This window comes from Zalophus californianus, chromosome 2 (genome assembly GCF_009762305.2).
Source record: "Zalophus californianus isolate mZalCal1 chromosome 2, mZalCal1.pri.v2, whole genome shotgun sequence".
Lineage (NCBI taxonomy): Eukaryota > Metazoa > Chordata > Mammalia > Carnivora > Otariidae > Zalophus > Zalophus californianus.
The window spans coordinates 189992107-190015573 of record NC_045596.1 but is presented as its reverse complement, the minus strand read 5'-3'; the positions used below and the strand labels follow the sequence as shown (position 1 = coordinate 190015573).

The window sequence follows — 23467 nt, the reverse complement described above, 5'->3', positions numbered from 1 at the left end:
ACTGATGACCCACTCAGACATCTCTCCTCTATGGCTTAGGGAAAAACCTATCTAAACAAGTAGACTTTGCAGAGCACTACCCAGTCTCAGTCTCCAAACCCACCCATTCTAAGGACACTTAGACTTGCTTGGTCTGTCCTTTGCTTTTCTAGGTTGAATTCGTATCTGCCAACTTTTTTATATGGAGTCTCATTAATGGAAATATGAAAATCTCCGGTAAAGCCTTTCGTAATTGCCAATGTGAATTATAAAATAAACTCAGAGATGGTGTTTTTGTCCTTTGCAGGCTGCTGGAAGTCCCACTTTATACTTTATTGAGATATGTGTTTTTGAATCCAGTGTGCTATTTTGGTGTCCATATTTTTTCTCACAATATATTCAAAAAATGAATTTCTATCCCTTCTAATATAATTTCTCAGAAAGAATAGAGGAGGTCAGACAATAAACCTGTTCTTTCACACTTAATCACCAGTAATAAGACAACAGAGAACTGGGTCATTTTATCGACAGCTTCATTATAGTTTGCCTTTGGATACAAGTCCCATGAGTATAGAAAATGTAGCGAATTAATGTATACTAGTTTGACCGATTTCACTGAAGGAATTAACTAAATGTTCAAAAGAATTTATTGGCCCACCTGGTAAAAACTATCCGATGAGTAAAATGTACTCTAAGGCTTTGTTTTCTGGACCACATAGCTTCATGTGACTGTATTCACTCAGACATAATTAATAAAACAATAATGCCTACTCCAACTCTGCTATTCTTACATACCAAATGAATTAAAATTGAAATTGAAACAGATGGAGCCTTCATGATGTCACTACCAGGGCTCACTTTCTTTTTTTTTTTTTTTTTTTTGGATCAACCCCCAGTTCATCAAATTATACTTTTCAATGACCCCTGCCAGAATGCCAGGAAATAGGGGAGGCTCACCAAAACCTTTGGAGAAGAGACAAAGCCATGTATTTTCTTGTCCTGCCACTGTCCTGGTAGCTGCTAAGGGGAAAAGATTAGAAGTGTGTAGTTGGTAACACAGAATCATTCTCGGAGGATAGGAGAGTCTTGGGCAATGACGTGGTGGAGTCGCAAACTCAGAATCTGAAAAAGGATGTGATTTCTTATAATAAGGTAGAACAGAAGATGAACCCGGATTTTCCATCAGCTGCCATTCCCCACACACAGACCAAGGTTTCTTCCTTGGATTGCCATTGCACCGCTGCCAGCAAGTTCAGAGCAAAGCACAAAGCCTACTACAGATCCATTGGTCTAGTTACTATGTGAGCTGGTTTCTGCTTTAGCTGATTCAACAGGTGCCATTAAGTGGAGAAAACGGCTTATAGAAGAACAAGGAAATTTCATTTAGGAAAAGACTTCCTTCTACCTCCAGCAACATCAAGTTGGGTTCTGTTGAAGCTAAAAATTAAGTAGTAAGAAAATTCATATCTTTGGCTAAAAGCACACAGATTTACTACCTGCTCTGAAGCCTATTCCTTCTACCATGCGCTTAAGAAACACAGCCCGTGGAAACTGACAGGGAATGTATAACAAAGTTGCCATGGTCAGTGTTGCTGAAAAAGGTGCTTTCACATCACAAAACTAATTGTAACTGATTTGGGGGAGGGAAGCATAAAAAGCTGACAGCTCATGGAAAAACACATCATGGTGTATTTCTTCTTTGAGAGCAATTGTACTAAATACTCACTAACTTTAAGAGAGTCCTAAGGTACACAAATTGCACACAGTCATAAAACACAAACTATGTATATGAATATTACCATTTAGACATCCTTTAGTATAATAAAAAAAGTAATTTGGCTCAGTAATATAGTCTGGCTTAAATGCAAATAAAAAGATGCACTGAAGGACGCAAAAATGGTACTCAAATGGGGGGATGTTGTATGACATAAATTTTTCAGGCACACAAGATTGGTGTAACCAGCACAATTGCCAATTTGTATCTGGGGAGTACTACTCTATGTATTGTGCAACAAACATTATACAGCACAATAAATGAGGCAAAATAGCTGGGAAAATATGTGAGGGGAAAGAGTAGAGAAAGGATTATAAAATATCTTTATGAACATTAGCATAAATGATGTTACAATTTTCCAGCTTTATTCTTTTGACAAATTTTCTATATAGTAATGGTTTCCTCATATACTATCATTTAGAAACATACTGCACAACCATATACCTATAAAATCTATAGTTTCTTTTGTCAGGTTTGTTGCTGTATGCTAGCTAGTTAGGTGGTAAATTTGTAGCATATACACTAACTGGATTCTCTAAACACCCTCCCTTAGAAAAACAACATGAAATATAATAGCAATGCAAAACACTGGAGCGCAGTTTCTGTTATGTTGAACCAAGGAGCAGAGCATCCCTTGTGTTCTGTGGCGTCTGCCCCTTGAGCCAATCGTCCCTGTTAGGAACCTCCTTACAATTATTACATCACTTATTTTGTGCTCCTTGTGCTTGGGTTTATATTTCCCCATTGTCTACAACCTTTCTGAAAGCACGAAATTTGCATCCCTACTTTTTCTGGGACTGATTTTTCCGAATGTTTTAGTTTGGGTAATGTATTCATTATGTCTGTGACTTACGGTGGTGTTTTATTGTTTACTTGGGTTTTTTTTCCTTTTGTTGCCACCATTTGATTTTTTTCTTGACATTGGCAAACTCATTCGGTTTTGTTCTCCCAAGCATGCATTCTAACCTCCCCACCTTAATTATGATGAGGGAGGGGTTAATAGCTATTAGTAGATATATTTCCCTTCTAGATTCCAAACTAGCTTTTAAAATTTGTTTCCCTCCCTTAATTTATAAATATTTTAATCAATAATGTATCTATTATTTCCCAAGTGAGCCCTAAGAAGTATGTTTGATGGCCTCACACAAGCCATTCCAAGAGAACAGCCTCTCTCAAGCAGCTGACACCAGTGAGCCCTGCTAGTTTTTACCTCTCTCGAGTCCCTGTATTTTTAGGTTAGTGAACAACGGCACGCTCACTCCATCACTGAACCAATGAAATTGGATGTGTTGTGCAAGTTCCCTCACTCTTGTTTTGCTGAACTTGCATTGTATTGCCCACTGCATACTCAGTCTGAAGCTAGCCTGGAACAAAAAGCCAGCCATCAGAGAAAAACACTGTCTGTCCTCAAGGCTGTAATTCCACTTGATCAACATCAGCTCTGCATCAGTAATCAGACAGCGGTCCAATAATTATGTTGGCAATGTAACAACACAGTCAAAACTTTAGTTATTTCCATGGAGTGATTTCCAAGGGCGGAGACCGAGGTTTGAGATGGATGCTTCCCCCACCCCCCTTTACTGATAACATCGCAGATGATTGAAAACGTGTGCCCTTTGTATTGTTTGGAATACCCCCTTCCAGTTGTTGCTTCGCATACCAACTAAAGAACTATACTTGCTTTCATATATGACATACTTGCTTTTAAAAATCTAATTAAAACTTTCTTTTTGGTCCTTAGGTAGAAAGATGGCTCTGTTGAGATGAGCTCTTAATTAATGCACTGAGAGCTTACGAGTCCCACCTCTCAACAGGAATGATTGACGTCCAAGGATACATAAATTACACTAATTGAGCTCTGCCTCTATACAGGCTTTCCACAGCCAACTCATCAGAGAAGCTAGGTGAGTAGACCAGCATAAAAAGTTATTTCAATATGTTCTATGCTTTCCCAAAGGGGGGAAGAGAAACTTTCCAGACTGTTGCACATTTATTATCACAGAAGGCAGTTCTTTTCTTCAGTTTTAAGATGTAGGTTTTGTGTTGTAGTTTTTTTTTTTAATTATAAAAATTAGCATTTTTAACATAGCCATTTAAATTTAAATAACTGCGTTCTCTTTGCAATTTTCAAGCAGCAAAACTTGCAAGCCAATTACAGTATGCAAAAATCACTTGGCATCATTTGTTGATATTAAATTGTGTTGCATAGCAACCAACGCGTATGCTATGGAGGGATTGTTTGAAATCAAACCCAACCTTAGTCCCTGAGTTTGGTTTTTAGAAATGTACCTAGTTGTAAGCACACCTAATCCCCAGCCTCACCAAAGACCATACTGAAATGTTTCTTTTATGTTCGTTTCATTCTGAGGCTTTCAGTTCATCCATTTCTTTTATGCTGTTATAGGTATTCTGAGGCTCTGACTTTCCTAAGATCTAATAAACCACTTGGTATAGCCTAGATGGCTTATTAGTCTAAAATAAAATTAAGAGACAGGGCTATTTGATAGAAATGAAGACAATTGTACCATATTAAACGTCTCCATTTATATCTTAAATTTTCATTCACAAAATTTTAAAACTGTCTCAACAATTGTGAAAAGCCCACCATTTTAATTATTTTCAAGGACAGTATGAATAATATGGGAAATTCAGGATACTGAATTATTTACTGACAATTTATCACTAAAAATATATGTGTCATTCAGACAAAATGTAAATAGGGCCTGAGTTCTACTGTGTAAAATTTTAAATGGCAAGAGTAAAAGGATGAAGACCACAAGAAACCTAGATTGAGAAATTATTAAGCATAAAGTGGATACATCAAAGTGAGTAGAAGTGGAAAAGCAAACAGTGAGAACAAAAGGGAAAGAAAATCCAAATGACAGAAATCCTGAAGTAGGTTTTTAGAACTAATAAATAAACTGCCAAACCTAAACAGACCCCCAAAATCGGTACTGGCAAAAGTAGAGAAAATAAGTGATAAAAGGAAACAGGACTGGATTCAGAAAATATTTAGGGGGGGGGAACCATCGTGTCCCAGTATCAAAAATCAAAAAGAATTTTTTTAAGACTTTGGGTTCCTAAAACATTCAGGAGAACATGTTGCCCCCACACTTTCTCTCTTTCTATTTCAGGGCACTTTGCTGTGCCTACTGTTTCAAATTGTGAAAAATGTGGAGCCCCACTTAAAAAGAAAATCGTAAGATGGCTGCATTTCTATCAAATAGCTATATCATTACCTGGGAGAAAACCTGAAGTGGAGAAAAATTGAGAGAGATCAGAAAATCCTGAGCTTATAATCTCGTAAAAAAATATAAAATGCTTTTAACATCAAGACTATCTTGCTAAGACTCAAATGGAATAAAAGTAGAACATTTCCTTGACTGTTAGTTAGAGCCTTTTATTATCTGGTGGCGAACAGGACCCAAATATAATGTATCGAGACCGATGAAGTATAAGTCATATAACATTATCTGCTCAAAAAAATGATTTAGGTGTAATGAGCAGGAAGCATGTTGTACCTCAAAAAGTCCAAGCCTTTATTTTAATTGTCTGTAATTATGTGTTTATGTCCCATTGTTTCATCAAATGATATGTGCTAAGCAAGGTCAGGTGCTTAAGGTAGTTTTCTATGAAGTTGTGCTTGGAATGACCTAAATCTATTCATCTCTCTTGAGAATCTATGTATTTAATAATCATGAAAAGGCAGTATCACTGTGTGCTTCATTAGTCTCTTATCTTTAGAAATATTTATTAGGAGAAAAAGTAACCATATGCTCATCAGTTGGCAGATAGTCCTACTTGAATTCACATATTTTTAATGCAGTTCACACAAAAACTCAACATACTTTAATAATACTACGTTAACAGTACCTTTGGATTTAAATTGGTAAAATGTGCCGGAATTAGTATCAACGTTTTTCTTCATAGATGTTGGGTCATCAAAGTGCTGATGCCTGACAGAAAACCATAAGTCATTACGAAATGGAGAGCAGTCAGCACAATGGTGAGCCAGGGCCACCGTGCCTCGAGTGGAACCATTAATATAATAGCCTATCACTCAAGCTAATAAAATCAGCTCTTACTCTAGTCAGTTTCCGAACGCGGACTATCAGATCCAAGTTTCCAGTTGCTATAGTGCATCATACTCATACTATTATTATTATTTGATAGATGAAAGGACAAACCAAGAGACGTGTTGGTTACCCTCTACTATTGTGCTGTATACAGTAAAATAAAACCTCAGTGAATTCTTCTCTTGTCTTCAAAACAGAACACTTTTCATATACTTATTGCTTCAGTAGGTTGATAGCTTTCTTAGACTTTCCTCATTTAGAATTCATGTCATTCTTTCGATGTGGGACTATTCAGTTAGCTGGACAACTCATTATTCTACCACTGTTTGGTCACTGGGTGAATTGCTTGTTTGTAACTGCAACAGCAGTTTTAAAGGTTTTGTGGATTTATGTAAAATAAAATTTGTTACATTTTTTAAAAGACAGAGCATACAGAAAAAAATCAACAAATATGCTATAATATCCTGTAATATCAATGCCGACACATTTATAAAAGCCTCTCCCCTCTAAAATAATTGCTAGTTATAATGTCTTAATATTTCTTCCACAAAAATGCATAGCCCTTTAATTATCTACCTACCATTTATGCATCCACTCTACAAGTTCTACTCATGGATTTTTATGTACCAAGCACTATTTTTAGTGCTAGGATTGTAACCGTAAGCAAAACAGATTAGAAAAAAAAAAAAAAAAACTAACCCTGGCCCTCATAGGTCATGCATTCGTGTGTGGAAAAACAGACTGTAAACAGAATAAATTGTGTGTGTGTGTGTGTGTGTGTGTGTGTATGGGTGTGTGTGAGAGAGAGAGAAAGGGACAGAAACAGAGAAATAGTGGTAAATACTCTGAAGAAAAATAAAACAGGGAAGGATGCTTGGAAGTGCTTTTGTCAATAAAGAAGGTTTTATTGAGAAAGTGATACTTGAGCAAAGACTTGAAGGAGGTGAGGGAAAGGCCTCTACAGGCAGCTGGGGAGCGTTCCAGGCAGAAAGAAGAGCATGTGCAAAGCTCTGAGAAAGGACACTCTTCCCAGAGGCAAGTGGCACGAAGGGGCTAACGGCTGGAAAGCAGGGGTGTAAGCCGGAGAGGAAGTTTTCAGTTAGCAGTTAGCAGTAATCGCGCCTCAGATAAACCTCATTGGCTACGATACTGCCACTGCGCAAAGCTTTGGGCAGGAGAGGAAGAACATAGCAGACTCCTGGAGACAGACGGTTAGAGACTACTAATCAATTTTAGCTTTTAATCTAGGTAAGATGCGAAGCTTTTAAAGTATTGTATTTTGTTCTGTGTGTTGTATGTGTATGTGTGTTTTGTTTGTTTGTGTTCTGGGTGTGGAATAATACTGGAGGACTTGGAGGAGGAAGATGGCATGACCAGATGTATGTTTTATAAGGACAGTCCTGGATCCTGTGCTGGGAAGAGACGGAAGAGGAGAAAGGGCGGCAGCAGGTGCACTAGGTAGAAGACTATTAGGATAATCCGGGCAAAGATGATGGTGGCTCGGACCAGGATGGGAAAAGAGACAGTGGCAATACGTGGTTTCACATTCCACATATATTCTGGAGGCAATACCGACAGAATTTTCTGAGGGGTTGCCTCTGAGATGAGAGATCTAGAAGAACCAGAGATGACGCCAAAGTTTTTGGTCTGAGCAGCTGGAAGGATGGAGTTGTAGTTTGCTAAGGTGGGGAAGAGAAGTAGGAAAATGTTGGTAGGGTTCTGTTTTGGACCCATTTACTTTGAGATGCCTATTAAGTGTCCAGTTGGAAATGCCAGGAAAACAGCATTAATACAAGAATCTGTTCTTTAGGTCTTGGTTAGAAATAGGACTTTAGAAATTTCCAGCATAAAGAAGGTACTGAAGTCACCAGACTGGGGGAAGTCACTGAGGGAGCAGTCATGGGTAGAAGCAGAAAGGAGCATCAAAGACTTAGACATGGGCACCCCAATGTTTAGAAGTCAAGATTCTGAGGTGTAGTCAGTGAAGGGGGAGGGAACCAGAAAAGGATGGTTTCCTGGAAGTCCAGGGGAAGCCATTTGTAAAGGCTGTCCTCACATCAATGAACATGAAGCTCAGATGGGATTCGCAATGTTGGGTCATTGGTGGTGTGGTGAGAGAGAAAATCTAACTGAAGTTGGCTCAAAAGAATGAGAGAAGAGAAATTGGAAGTTATCTCCACAGACCACTTGGAAGGAATTTTGCTATAAATAGGAACCAAAAAAAATTACATGGTAGCTATAGGCAGAAGGTTTTTAACCCAAAAACTTTAATATCACTTTGTCATATTAAAAAATGTTGATTTTTAGGGCGCTTGGGTGGCTCAGTTGGTTAAGCGACTTCCTTCGGCTCAGGTCATGATCCTGGAGTCCCGGGATCGAGTCCCGCATGGGGTTCCCTGCTCGGCGGGGAGTCTGCCTCTCCCTCTGACCTCCTTCCCTCTCATGCTCTCTCTCTACCATTCTCTCTCTCTCTCAATAAATAAATAAAAATCTTTAAAAAAATAAAAAATGTTGATTTTTAAATTTTTATTGAATCATTGTTAAATTCATAGATACATTTGTGAAAAATCAATACCTTTGTGCTATGCACTTTTCTTACTCGTGTATGCTAGGTTTTATCATTTGCTTGCTCTGTCTGAGTTCTTCAGAAGAGTTTTAAGGTTTTCTTATATAGAGCCTACACATTTATTTATTTAAATTTATTTTACAAGTACGGGCACATAAGCAGCATCCTTAGTGTTTACTTGATCAATAATAGAACAGAGAAAAGAAACTGTTATGCTCAGAGGCCCCCAAATTCATATATCAATTTGCTTTATAGATATTGGACTGTTACTTCAACACCTAAATTACTAATTTCTAACATACAATATTTTGCCCATGTTTTTGCAAGTGGCAATTTGTACGGTAGCCAGAAAGTAAGTAAAGAAACAGATTTTTCATATTTTCAGAAGTAGATGTACCTGAAATGAGCATCATGTGTACATAAAAAGAGTAAGTTGTAAAAATAAAATATGCTAGGTTGGATAATCATCTATAATGTTAACAGTCCAATTGCTTGTCATGTAGAGGAAAGTTGTGCTTTAATTAAGCAATAAGACATGACAGGGTGTGAATTATGGAGTAATAATTCTTGTCTAGTGTATTGTTAGACAAGAGGCCAAGGGCCAGGTGTCACTGCAAACACCATGCATAAATTATTACACTGTAATTTAAATCTAGAACTTTGTAGAATAATTCTAAATTATTTTTCAAATAATTTTGCAAAATAAGAAATATATTGACTATATTAAATTCTATGTTAGAGACTATATTGTAATGTGGTAAAATTAAGAAGCTAAAAGGAAGCATTTATTTAAGGGAGGGATGGAATATAGCAAGACGATATAGTAAAGTTGGCTTCATAATTTGTTACTCTCCACACAATATTTTTACAGAGATGATTCCTAGGAAGATGATACATTATTTTGACATTTCCCCCAATGATTCCCACCATGACAAATGGTGGGAGCTAAGTTTTGAGAAATTTTAAGAGGGGTCATTTTTGGCTTTTTTTTTTTTTCCTTTACAAAGCAGTGCTTACTAACAAATAACTCTAACATAAATCTTCCAGAAAAAAAAGTGCATCTCTCTGAAAGAACTTGGCAAGGGGTGGAGCAATTCTACAGAATCTGGGGTCCTTTTAAAATCAGTGTGATTTGTAATCCTAACGCTTTCCCCCTTAACATACCATTTTGAAGGTCCTCTTTTATAAAGACATTAAAACAGATCTCTTATCACAAGAAAACACACTGTTTGAAATACTGCTTTTTTTTTTAAAAGAAAACTCATTTCTGCCCATTCAAAAGAAAAATGTTTGAGGGTGCGTATGTGATTGAAATAAAGAGAAAGTCTGCTTGCTTTTCATCTGCAGAGTAGTGTTTCAAAAGACCACTTCCTTTTAAAGTCATTATATTTTGTGCTCCTATTGCTAATATTGTATACATTTATAATGGTTGAGGGGTTAGCAAGTTCGACTTCTTTTGTGAATATCGCAAGATGAATGTTATATATTACAACCTGAGACAGTTACTTTTGTCTCAAGATTTCCTTTAAATTAGTACATTTTATCATCAAATTGGATCTCTTTCTGTAACTGTGATAACCAGAGATAGCTTAATATATAGATCAAATATAAAGTATTTTTGAAGGGTTCCAGAAACACTCGGATCATTAATATTTACTCCTCTGGATTAGTGTTTGTGTCTCAGTCTTTTATTAAAATAAAATCCCTTCCAAAGCAATGATAGAGAATCCAGTTATCAGTTATGAATCCCTTAATCTATCCATTTGATAAACTAGTAGATTGTTTATCTATATTTGCTTTAGTCCATGACAGAAAGCAGAGAGGAAATGAGACACAAGAAAGGAATGTTGTAATAGATAGGAGACAAGAAAATGTCCAGCATGAAATGTGGGCAAGGTATTGGTTGGCAGGCCCTTAGGTACTAGAAGGTGGCTTGAAAGCACTCTTTCGACATGGTTGCGGGTAGAAGAACCCTAAGAAAGGGAACAGAATTATGAGTTCTTCAGGCAAGGATGGACCATGTCTTATTTGGTGCCTAGTATGTGTCTTAAATGAGGAAAGAGGTGGGAAAAGCCAAAGAAAATTTTATCTCCAGTACTGTATAGTCTCACCCACTTTATAACTTATATTAGGTTCATAGGTCTATCACAATGGTTAAATAAAACCCATTTTTTTTGTATGTTTGTTTGTTTCTGTTCTAACTGAATTGGGCAAGACTGACTTTTCTACTCAGTGGCTTCAGCTGATCCTTTTCTGGAGATCCATCTCAGTAGGATTTTACTTTATAATTCTTGATATGGGAGACCACAACTTTCTTTCAGTCCTTCTCCAAGGTTAGTTGGGTCAGTTTTGGGCAACTCATATAATGGGTGGCTTTTAAAAAGCATAACAGCCATCCAGAGAGTTATCTTTAGAGGATAGTGTTCTAAAATTATGCCATTAGCTCACAACAAGTATAAATGAAGAATACCCATGTATTTTAAGAAAAAGGTAATCAATTACTGTGTTTTAGTTTTTGTACTGTCATGTCCTTGACTTAGGCTAAATCTACTTCTACACAGACTTAATTATTTTAAGATATTTTAGGAAATAATAATTTGTGAATATAATCATCTCACTAGTTGGTTGTCATCGGGTCTACAAACTTATTCAAACAGGCACCAAATGTACGTTTCAGCCAGCCATACCACTCAGTAGGATGGTCAAAACTGCTTCCTATAGATTTATGTTTATTAGGATAAATTCTTTGTGCTTATTTTGTAAGAGGCTCAACGTTGGGGACTCTGCATCACTGCCTCATTAATGTTTACAATAACATTGCAGGATTAGCGTTAATTTAGAAACTGAGACACAAGTTCATAGGCTTCCTCATTAAGTAAGCAATGGATACAGTCTTTTAACCCAAGACTAAGATTTGAAAGCCAGAATTATTTCCAGTGAACCATATTGTCTCCTGCTGAAGTTAAAGTCAGAATGTTGGGTTTTGGTGGTTTTTTGTTTAGTTTTGTTTTGTTTTTTAGTTAAATTTAGCCCTTACTAAAGCCTTCTAAAGAAAACAAAAACAAAACCAAAACCAAGCTCAATTGCCCAGTCAGCAATCCAAGACTCTTAAATTCCTCCCGGTGACCATTCTAGGAACTTTCTCCTCTCATGTTGCTATATACCCTTTTTCCAGCTCTAGAACCTTTACACATTTTCAGAAGTGCAACAGCAGAAGTAAGTCGTGAATTAACAGGCATGAGCCCTGAATTCATCACGTGCAGAACCAACAGTCAGTTTAACGAAAAGGACCCCATGATTCTAGCCACAGAGCAGGAGCATTGCTTACCTTCACTCATGTTTACTTGTAGTCCATTTCGATGAACTGGTGTCACACCTTGTTTGTGCATTGGAGTAGGGTTGGGAGTTTTGATTATCTGGGGGAAAAACAAATACTCCCCTCTAAATCAAGGGCAGATAAAAGAAAGAAGACGCAGAAGCAATATCAAAGTGTTTTTGCCCATGCCTGAGCCCATCCGTTTCTACCAGGTATGCTTAACATGTTTTTCATAATAATTCATCCACTTGACCCCTATCTTATTTCCTAACACGACTTCCCTGCTTTTTGTTTCAATTTTCTTCCCCAGAGTTGCTGTTTCTAAGGTTTTTGACTTAAAAAGCAGCAGCCCAGACTCCTATTCCTAATCTCTCTCCCGTATGGACAGTTACTTCTGATATTGACAACCTCAGGGCTGTCCCCATCTTTGGTTCACTCCACCACAGCCGCTCAGTGGAAAGGACACCTCTTTCTGGAAAGGAGTCCTCATTTCTGACAAGGTCACTCATCGTGTAAGTTGGCCAGGTTCCTTGTCACTGCATTTGGATTTAAAGTGCAATGTACATATCAATCAAGACCAAAGTAAGGAAAGGAATCCTTCCTATCTTGCACTACCATGGTATCATTTTAGCTTTTGGGGTGAGAATTATTAACAACATACCCCAGCTTTATTTACGCAAACCCCTGCTGCATAGTCAGCACAGAACAGAAAGCAAAATTATGAAAACCTAAGGTCAACAGTTGCTAGAAATTTCTATTTCTGCTTCTAAAACAGAAAAAAAAAATCCTATCTTTCAAATCATGGCATACGATATAACCAAGAAAAAAAAAGTACCGAAAAAAATAAGACACTAAAAATAGCTCAGTGGCAGTTTAATAACGGACAAGACTTATTCCATCAGCTGGAAAGAGTTTAAAGCCTTTACCTTCTCCACTCACATGATGGAGATTTACAGTTCATGGCTGAAAGCTAACAGGTTATGGGGAAGTATGTGATCATGATTCTTCTGCAGATGCATTTTTCCTGCTTAATAAGTGTGATACTGTTTGTTTAAAGGAAATTTAAAAATCCCCAAGTTTTCAGGTGTTAAAAAAAAATAAGACACAAAGGACAGGAAGGAATGAAAATACTTGTGTACAAATAGCATTAGGACACCTGAAGGTAATCAGAGCTGCACCTGGTACTCCCGCGAACTCGAGGTCAGGTGTTGTTCACACAGAAATACGTTGAAAGAGAAGAGGTGGGTTGGAATCCTCTAGCATAAAAGAGAAAAATATCTCCCCTATGAAAGCGAGCGCAGAGACAACCTATGCCACTGAATTCTTATCTCTTGGACCCCCTTCCCAGCACTCCATAATTCAAAACAGACAGGCAGCGGGCTGCACAGATGGTGAGGCAACACCCCGAGTCCGCGTGGAGCATCATAGATCTGGCTAGTTGTCTAGTTAACAGTCAGCTATTTTTGGATAATACCCACAGTTGTTTTACAAAAATGAAAAAAAAAAAAGATGGATTTATCTGAGTTCAGATATAAAAATATTTGTACAGGTTGGTGCTTGGGCTTGTGCCATTGTCCTCACATTTCGACAGCTGGCGGATTACTCAAACCAACTTCTTTGCAATCGGCAGCAAAGAGATTCTGTGGAAATGATACCGCGCACCATATTAGTGGCATATGACAAAATTTTTGGTCCCGAAAGAATGTTGGAGGAGCTGGTTTTTTTTTTATTTGCACGTAGTTTTGTTTGTTTTTGACTTTGAACAAGCAGATGGCAGAGAGGCTTTGAGACTTCTTTGCAAGTCATCCCAACACACAGTACTAGGTTAGGTACGGAGGAGACACTCTGTTAAGTATGTGCTCATCAAAATGATGACCGGGATTCCTCAGTCAGCAGATGATGTTGGGGAAAGTTCTTCAGTTAATGGAATGTGGGGGTTTATGAGGCTTGATTCATTTATGTAGCGAAACAGTGTGGGGAAAGGAAGCAACCATATGAAACCGACCAAATATGTTCCTTGTAAGGTTTTTTTTTTTTAGAGAGAGAGAGAGAGCCAGAGAGAGAGAGTACAAGCAGGGAGAACAGCAGAGGGAGAGGGAAAGGCAGGCTCCGGAGCCCGATGTGGGGCTTGATCCCAGGACCCTGGGATCATGACCTGAACCGAAGGCAGATGCTTAACTTACTGAGCCACCCAGGCGCCCCCAAGTTGTTCCTTGTAAAACACTTTTTACAGATGTAGTTATATTGGCAGATATTAAGCTACCTTTCAAGCTATAAATCAGTTTACTAATCACAAATCTTCAGTCTAGTAACAAGACCAACAATCACAATAGCATATTTGACAAAAGCAACATTGAAGTTATCTGTGCTAATTTTAACAAAAAAGGAAGAGATGATAACAATTCATCATTTATTGAATGCTATTACTTCCCGGATTGTGTTCTATATTCCTAGTGATTTGCATATGTATATGTGTATATATATATTTATCATATATATTATATATATTACATATATATTATTACACACATGTTCATATATATAAAATCACACAATCTTGCTTTCTCAAGTTGCTTATAATACAATAGATAAAGACCGATGCAAAGTAACCTGTTTTTGTAAAAGTGTGGATAGCATGCGTTGAAAGTTCAATAGGGAGAGAGAGATTTGGGTGGAGAAATGAGAAAATCTTTCATGGATAAATTGTGAAATCTGCCTTCGGAAGATGGATACCATTTCAAATGGTGAAGAAGGGAAGGGCATTCCAAGAGGAAACGGCATTAACAAAGGAATTACCATGTGAATTCACCAAACTTATTTAATAAATAATGACTAAGCCAATCTGGTGGAACATGAGGATTGTGGTTGGGAGGTGGTTAGAGCAAAGTAGAAATGGTAGGCGGCACTGAATCCTGGAGGGCGACGGGTGGCAGGCGAACAGGACTGTGGTCATGATTTTTATTTAAGAACCGGACAGTTTTAAGGAGTTGTGTTCTGTTTTTGTTCTGTTTTTTAATTTATTTATTTGTCAGAGAGAGAGAGAGCGAGCACAAGCAGGAGGAGTGGCAGGCAGAGGGTCAGAGGGAGAAGCAGGCTTCCCGCCGAGCAGGGAGCCCGATGCGGGGCTCGATCCCAGGACCCTGGGCTCATGACCTGAGCCGAAGGCAGACGCTTAACCAACTGAGCCACCCGGGCGCCCCTGTTTTGTTTTGTTTTGTTTTGAGTAGGCTCCACACTGGGCTTAAACTCACGACCCTGAGATCAAGACCTGAGCTGAGGTCAAGAATTGGACACCCAACCGACTGGAGCCATCCACGAATCCCAAAGACTTTCTAATGGTCCCATAACAATCCATGTCTGACATTTGTATTCCGTTATTAGTCAAGACCCTTAATTAATCTAACCTGCAAGCCCCAGAAAACTAAAATAATTGTATGGGCCAACAGGCTACTCTCTACCCTTGGTTGTTGTTACCTTTCCAGAGGCATTATCAAGGTCACCGGTTTTGTTAGATTTTAGACAGTCAGCTCGCAAGTGCAAACCAGGGTATTTCTTGGTTGCCAGTGAGCGCTTCCCAGTTTCTCCTGCTTCAGATTTCAGGTTCAGCTCAGTGACAGTTGTTTGGACAATTCTCTCACTAAGATGCCAGTAAATTAGGGCAATGATGTCCTTGGTCGTCCACACATCTCAGACACCAGTTGTTTTTTTAATGCTTTTTATACTGATGCTAATTAAAAGGGGGAAAAAAATCCTCCTAATCTTATACCTAGTTTTCACAGTTCAGTTATTCGTAGAGCGTTCAGTTCATTATTTTTTAATTGTGTTCTTTTTACACTTTTAAAGGTATTAGTTTCATGAAAATGGTTTCCTTTTTTATAGTCTTACTCTGTTTTTACTCAATAAAATATAAATGAAAAAAAATATTTTCCAGCATAACATGATTGTAGAGAAAGAACTCAGATTGTTCTAGTCATAAATCCATCATACCCTTGAATGCTAAGAAGTTTGAGTCAGCCCGTTTAAAAAAAATAAGTTGAGTATACTCTGTGCTAGCTGGTTTGAATCTGAACATAACAAGTTGAAGTGGCCTTTCAGAAATCAGACCAATTAGTTATATTTATTATCTTAAGTCAGCTTATTTGGCCAAAATTGGGCAAATTTTAACCCAAACAAGTGGTCCAAAAGAGATCCATGAACACATGGCCAAGTGACCTCAATGCATACAATTCTGTCACTGCACCCCTTAGTGATGTCTCTCTCTGCCCTACTCATCCTTTGTGGATCATTGTGAGGATAAATAGCAAGCAAGGTTTGTTGGATCTTCTTGATGAGTTCAATACTAGTAGTGCAGACAAGACTGTTTGGATTTCTCTTCCTTGTGGAGAAAGCACATCGCCCCTGATCACAGTCCCTTAATGAGCGAAAAGCAGACCGGTTGTAATCCCTGGTGTCTGTCACCTCACCAGCTCCAGTGGAGAGACCTTTCCTGGGAAATAGGTGATGACATGCCCAATATCTAACTACTCCTCCGTGAGCATCTCCGTGCCAGAGGAGTTGGTCCCTGACCAGGGGCGTGGGACTCTCCTTATTTCACAGATCCGAAGAGCAAGTACGCGGATGTAAGACTATCCCAAACAAAGGGTGAGTTGGGGCAACACTGCTAATGTCTTTTCCCAAATGCGCCCTGTAATCAAGAAATAACCAATTCTCTTCTGATGTGATGTCCTCGTGGAATAGAGGTGTTACCGCTCCCCTTCTCCACAGCACAAGTAAGGAGACAAGTAGCCACAGTTTGAAGAGGGAGGAAAAAGCTGCCTCCTTCCCATCTTGGTTCAAGTCATAACTGATCCATCTCAGCATTATTGCTTTAACAAAAAAATAAATAAATAAATCTCTCTGATTTTTTTATTTCATCAGAATAATGTAGCTTATCACTCTGTGGCTAAAAATCCAGTGGACACCTCTGAAACAAGCGCAGTGGGGAGGGTAGAATTGCACGCTGTGCATCAGGGTGGCCCGTGCAGGCAACAGGAGTAATAGGAATGATTAAACCCTGTCGGGCAGGGTGAGGTTGAGAGCTTTCGTGCCTCATGACAGGCTGCGACAGTCAAGTGGCATCGAAGCAGAACGAACAATGGTGGCAGTTTGCTGAGAGCAAGGCAACTGTCAAAACTGCTGTCCAAAAGCAAATGTTGGTGCTCACCACCAGCAAAGTTTGCAACCTGATGACTCAAATGCTGATGGCCAAGATGTCTTCCCAGTAAAATCCAGGTTCTCGTCCTTGTCAAGGGCATCCCACGGTTATCGTCCTGACTGCCAACTTTCTCTCTCTCTCTCTCTCTCCGTGCTCTGGGTATTGTCCACTTTCTCTATTAAAGAAAGTTCACCTTCTTTTAGAAAAGTGCTAACCGACCACCACACAACCCACGTGGCCTGCTCAAAGTCCTCTCCTGAAGTGTGATCCACGTGTAGCTTACCATGTTCTGTGTTTGGAGAGGTTGCACACAATCCACAAAGAGAAAGCCTGTCCATGTGTGAAGTCTAGTTCCAATTATGTTGTTGTAAGAATAGGTTGCAGCACAGATGTAAACCTGCCATCACAAATAGGGTGAAATACTTCACACCCAAAGCTAAAACAGCGAACTTAGCATTGTCACCCGGTTTTTGAAAAGTTGGGAAAAAAAATTGCTTTACACCCATGTGGTTTCACAGGTTTATATTAGAAGCCACAATAGACACTTTTCACCAGCAGTAAATGAGAAACCTTTCAACATTGTAATAACATGGGGAGAGTTTCTCGGCCTCTATCATCCTACGGGAATTCTCCCATTGAGTTGCCATAGGTTGAAGGGATAGGGAAGGTTGCCCATGGTCTCTCTATCATACATGGGCTCAATTTTAGTCTTGCACTCTGTCATATTTTTCATGTTTGGGGGAGTCCAATAGAGAAGGTGTAATTCAAGGCTGTAATCTTCAGGGTGCTAGGTGTCTTACCTCTGATGAGGTCAGATTGGCCAGGTGTCATACCAGCTAGGAATTCCCAGATCCGAAGATCCCTCTTTGTCTCTGAGAAATATAATCTGAAAGACCTCATGAGTGCCTCGCTATAGGCTTTAACAAACCAGTGCGCTCAGCACAGTAATGCTCAGAGTAAGCAAAAAGGTTACCACTTACATCTCGTTAGTAAAAGTAGTGACTGTGGATTTATCAAACACCCTTCAAATGAAAAATCATCTACACACACTTAGGCACCTAAAATAGTTCATCAGACCTATGATGTGGAAGTTTCATCCTCCTTACCTGCAGCTGCAAAGGCAAACAAAATCATTCCACTTCTACTGTTAGGAAGGAGAACATATTTTTTATTTTTATTTTATTTTTTTTTAAGATTTTATTTATTTGACAGAGAGAGACACAGCGAGAGAGGGAACACAAGCTCAGAGAGGGAGAGAGGGAGAAGCAGGCCTCCCGCCGAGCAAGGAGCCCGATATGGGGCTCGAACCCAGGACCCCGGGATCATGACCCGAGCCGAAGGCAGACGCTCAACGACTGAGCCACCCAGGCGCCCCGAGAACATATTTTTTAAAAGGGTAGTAAATTAGCTTGTGCTGGAAGCATCTGTTTTCCTGCCTTCATCGCTGCCAACTCCGTCTGTTTCCTTTGATCTATGATTTGCAAGCTACTGTTACTATTTATGTGTTCTACAATTACAACCAGTGACACCTCCCCTTCTCCAGCCCTAAGCCACAAATATGAAAGGAATAAATGCCATTTATTGTGACAGTCTGCCTTTTGTCTGTGGAGCAATGACAAACTACACCCCCAACAACTGGCTACTGTTTTTATCCTGCTCCCCAGCTTACTTCTCAAGTGGCCTCCGGAATGTGGCACTAGATGGACTTGAATAAAAATGCCTAATGAGAATCTTTTGCATTCACTTACCTCCCAATGAGCTCCTGTGGGGGACAGATAGTGGCGAAAGAACAGAAGGGCCAGCAGTATGAGGACATTTTAAAGATTTGTACATCTTTTGAGGGAGGGAGGGAAGAGACTCCCTAGCTTAACAGGGATCTCTAACCACGAATGTACTTAACTTTGTAAATGTATTTAATTTTAAAATCACACAGTCTACAGACAGTGTGAGGAGGGAATGCAGATCAGAGTCGTTCATGAACTTTGGAACGGTTTCCATTTCCTCAGCCTGGGAACTTTGAGCCGAACGGCACACATGCAGACTGATTGGAAGAACCAAAATGAGGTTTTCCGAGGGCCTGTACTAATTAGCTTTTGAAGCTGTGTTAAGATGATATGTTTGCTGGATAATTGCGCTTTACAAAACAGAATAGATTAATAAGTAAAAGAGTCGCTGCAGTTTTTGCAAAGGCCCAACTTTGAGCTAAGTGCAGGCTTGTAAATATTCAACAGCCAGCCTGCTTTCGTCTGGTGGCATTAGTCAGAAAAGGTCACTAAAAGCCAGCACCTAGCTATGGTCTCAGACAGATTGCGTTTAGGGACACGCGGTTCTGTTTCCTCTTGTTTTTAGGGGTTGTTAAAAAAATGTTCACCACTCTCTGGAATTCCACTCCTAAAGAAGTAATTTTTCTTTTTTTCTTTTTTTTTGTTTTCTAAACCAACTGTGTTTTCTACCAAATTTCTATTTTAGGAAAAAAAAACATTAAAAAAATCAATAACAGTTTTCTCCCTTGTTAAAAAGACGCTCATAACTTACAAAAATTGTTTTCTCTTGTTTTCATTCTTTGATCCAAAGTCTTCTAGCAGCAGCTCTTAAGTATCTGAAGTACAGTTTAACCACATAAAGTCCACCGCATAGAGAGTCGCCTGGCAGAATTCTCGTTTCTTGGGGGAGGTGAATGGAGAATACAAGCTGACTTAGAAGAAAGGTGATTAAGCAGGCAGATGTAAGAATAAGGAAAATTAAAAAAAAAAAAAAACAACTAAGCAATGTATAATATTAGTTAATAGTTTGTTCAAGGGAGGAATGGAATTAAATCGACCATGTAACCGTAAATGGAGTCTTAACATTCCGGTAGAGAGCCAAAGACTTTCAGACTGGGATGAAAGACAAAATCCAACTGCTTATAAAGAGCATAGCTAAAATGTATTCTTTTAATGTTTGGAAATACAATCATAAATAAGATGTGCCTGGTAAATGTAGAATAAAAACAAAAGTTGGGGTTGCCTTACTCATACCATCTAAAGTGGAATTTCAGGCTCTACCCATTAAACAGAATAAAAGAGGTATTGTAGAAGGAAGTAGGAAACTTTGTGTTCATAGGAAAATGAAGAATTATAAACTTTTTCGTACCCTGCAATGTAGCTGTGAATACATAATACAAAAACTCACAGAAATACATTTGGGTAACACCTAATGATAATAGAGAATTGATTAGCAAAATTCTGAAAGAATTATAATTAAGTAGAGTGAAAAAAACAAGAATCTGAATAATACAATCAGCAGATACCTGTGTGTATATGCATATGAATAGACAGTAGATGGCTAAAATGCTAGATATTTAATAAACAATGACATCATGCTTACTATGTGCCAGGTACTGTTCCAGAGTTGGACATAATTAATTCATGTAATTCTTATAACAACATTTTACAGATAAGGAAACTGAGGCACCAACAGGTAGCTTGCTCAGGGCTCCCTGGCAGAGAGAAGTTTTTTGTTTTTGTTTTTTAATTTTTTTAAAGATGGTATTTATTTACTTATGTGAGAGAGAAAGACCATGAGAGAGGGGAGGTCAGAGGGAGAAGCAGACTCCCTGCTCAGCAGGGAGCCCGATGCAGGACTCTATCCTGGGACTCCAGGATCATGACCTGAGCTGATGAGACTCCAGGATCATGACCTGAGCCGAAGGCAGTCGCTTAACCAACTGACCCACCCTGCCGCCCCCAAAAGAGGAGTTTTAAAGGAGGATTTAATCCGGCTGGTCTGGCTCTAGGCCCTCACTGGTCTTAAAGATTCTTAAAACACAGCTTGCTGCCTACAGAGAATCTATGTGTTATTTTTAGTTTTTTGTTTTCTTAGTCCATGAAAAAATGTGAAACTACTCACGAACTGATCAAAACAAACTTTTACAAATTTCAAAACATAGAGATTTACAGATAATATTTTCTGACCATAACCCAGTAAAACCAAAAGTCACCAACAGAAGATCTCCGCTTCCTCCAACAACAACAGAATCTCCACCTATAGATTTAAAAACCTATTGTAATTAATTCCAGGATCAAAAAAGTATCCCACAACTAAGATTAAAGATAATTTAGCAATTAAATATGCCACAATTATTCCTCTTAATACATGACAGTTTTCACTCACCATTCTATTATTTTTAAATTGCTAATAAAATTTCTAAATATTGTCCCTAATTCCCTTTATTTGTACTAATCTAGTCACTTAGGTATATCTATGTTGAATTTGATAGACCTCAATTGGATAATTTCCCACTATTAACACAGAATTAATTTTATACCTTTGTAAGTATATATTATTTGTAATTTAATTTCTCCTAAGTTGGATCCATTAAGGTTATGATAGTGAGATGTGTGACCTAAAAATTTTAATCAGTCCAATTCCAGAAGTCATTTTATAGCTTCAAAGGAGGAGGTGGGGCTTCCTAGTCACTACCAAGGAGTTCAACATCTAAAAATGTATATGGCGGGTGCCTGGGTGGGTCAGTTGGTTAAGCGACTGCCTTCAGCTCAGGTCATGATCCTGGAGTCCCGGGATCGAGTCCCACATCAGGCCTCCTGCTCAGCAGGGAGTCTGCTTCTCCCTCTGACCCTCTTCCCTCTCGTGCTCTCTATCTCTCATTCTCTCCCTCTCAAATAAATAAAATCTTTAAAAAAATAAATAAATAAATAAAAATGTATATGGCATTCTAAGATCACATCTAAAAGTTGTTTTTTTAAATACCAGAACCATATTATAATGATTTTATTATACCCCTCACTCACAATTATACTTGAAAAAATCCTCACAGTCTATGTATGATTTACTAAAATGTTTTCAATTACATGCCACTTACTGTCAAGTATTCCTAAGCATGGGGTATATATATTATATTTCTATATTTGGGAAAGATTAGAGGTAATCTACTTTAAAATGCCTAGTAGACTCTCTGGCACATAGGGTTTAAATTTAAAGCATGAATGCAATTGTCCAATATATTTTGACATTTGGAATATGTCACTCATCATCTTAAATATCAGTTCAAGAGAATATTTCTAGGATATCGTGATTCTTCACTCTAGTATCTTCCTTTTCATTGGTAGTAGACAAGTTTCAGTGGCCACTTCGTTAATCTACTTGGGGTCATTGGATGATAAGCTCTCATGAGAAATTCTTGTTTACCAGCACACCTGAGGGACACAGGCCCCTCCAGTTAGTATCAGGGCTCACTATGCACTTTATCTCACAATCCTGTGAGAGCAGTTGAAAATGCCTCCCAGGTTATTTTGTAGTGATGTGAAAAGTGAACATCTTCTGGTCTAATGGGGGGTATTTCCTACAGAGGGAGTTGAGATTGGTAGTCGTAGACGTTGACGTCATGGTCCTAGACCGTCTCTTCCTCACTGCCAAGCAGGTAAGAGTACATGATAAACACATGAATGATTACGTGAATGGTGCAAAGGGTCTAGAGTGTACATATATTCATTTAATTAGCAATAATCGTGCCTCCGATAAACCCCATTGGCTACGATACTGCCACCTGGACTTCCTCCCACTTTTCCCCTCCACACCCCAAACTGTTTTTTCTTTTTTTTAAGATTTTATTTATTTATTTGACAGAGAGAGAGATAGTGAGAGCAGGAACACAAGCAGGGGGAGTGGGAGAGGGAGAAGCAGGCTTCCCGTGGAGCAGGGAGCCTGATGCGGGGCTCGATCCCAGGACCCTGGGATCATGACCCGAGCCGAAGGCAGACGCTTAACGACTGAGCCACCCAGGTGCCCCCACCCCAAACTGTTTTTAGGGGTGGTTGGTGTTTAATGCATTTCCACTAATGCCTCTCTCCATTAGAAAAGTTCCACGTGATGCCAAATTGGATGGTTTGAGACTCCAACATAGTAGCAGTTGATTTGGGATGACTATTTTGCCTTAGGTAACCAGATCAGCTCTGTTTTATGCCAACTAAAGATAGAGCTTCGAGTTTCACATCAGCTGAAGTCCAGCTTCCCCAGTTCCTGGGTGAGGAGTGGGGAGGGACAAAAATTTCTGTCTTTCTTCATAGCATCAAAACTGGTCTGGTCACTACTGCAAAGTGATCTAAATGTTCACCCCATCATTAAGACCACTTCCTTACTAGTGACTTTTGCAGCTCAAATCAACTACCAACAGAGTACAGCCGCTGGGGAATGGTGTAGCTAGACATACAATACCAAGTTCTCACTTAGTTTATAGTTTGATTGCATTTGAATTAGGGTGGGGAAGGTATTATTACTTGGGGGAATTTCAGGCGCAATCACAGGTAGATACCAATAGTTCTGCCTTCAGTATGTATATTAGAGACAATGGTAGCTTAGAAAATTAATTATGTTCAATATCAAATTGTATTCAACTTTCAGTGGAAAAGAATTCACCAAATGGAAACAATATAACTGAAAACCTGTGGAACAAATATGACAAATGTAGAATACTTTTCTGTCGCAAAATCTTGGCAAATGGATGATGATAATTATGAATGATGATATCCATTTATATGTGATATGAAAATAGGAGTGTGGACTA

General features: G+C 38.7%; 1 protein-coding gene and 1 pseudogene across 1 annotated transcript in view; one reads left to right on the top strand and one right to left on the bottom strand.

The window, feature by feature from the left end:
* The window catches only part of TENM3 (teneurin transmembrane protein 3), a 1257915-nt gene that overhangs the window by 282363 nt on the left and 952085 nt on the right, over positions 1 to 23467 (top strand). Inside the window, exon 2 of the mRNA XM_027598498.2 lies at positions 3495 to 3657. The gene's annotated coding sequence lies outside the window, so the exon portion shown is untranslated. The remainder of the gene's footprint in view (positions 1 to 3494; positions 3658 to 23467) is intronic.
* LOC113926017 lies at positions 6905 to 6996 on the bottom strand (annotated as a pseudogene).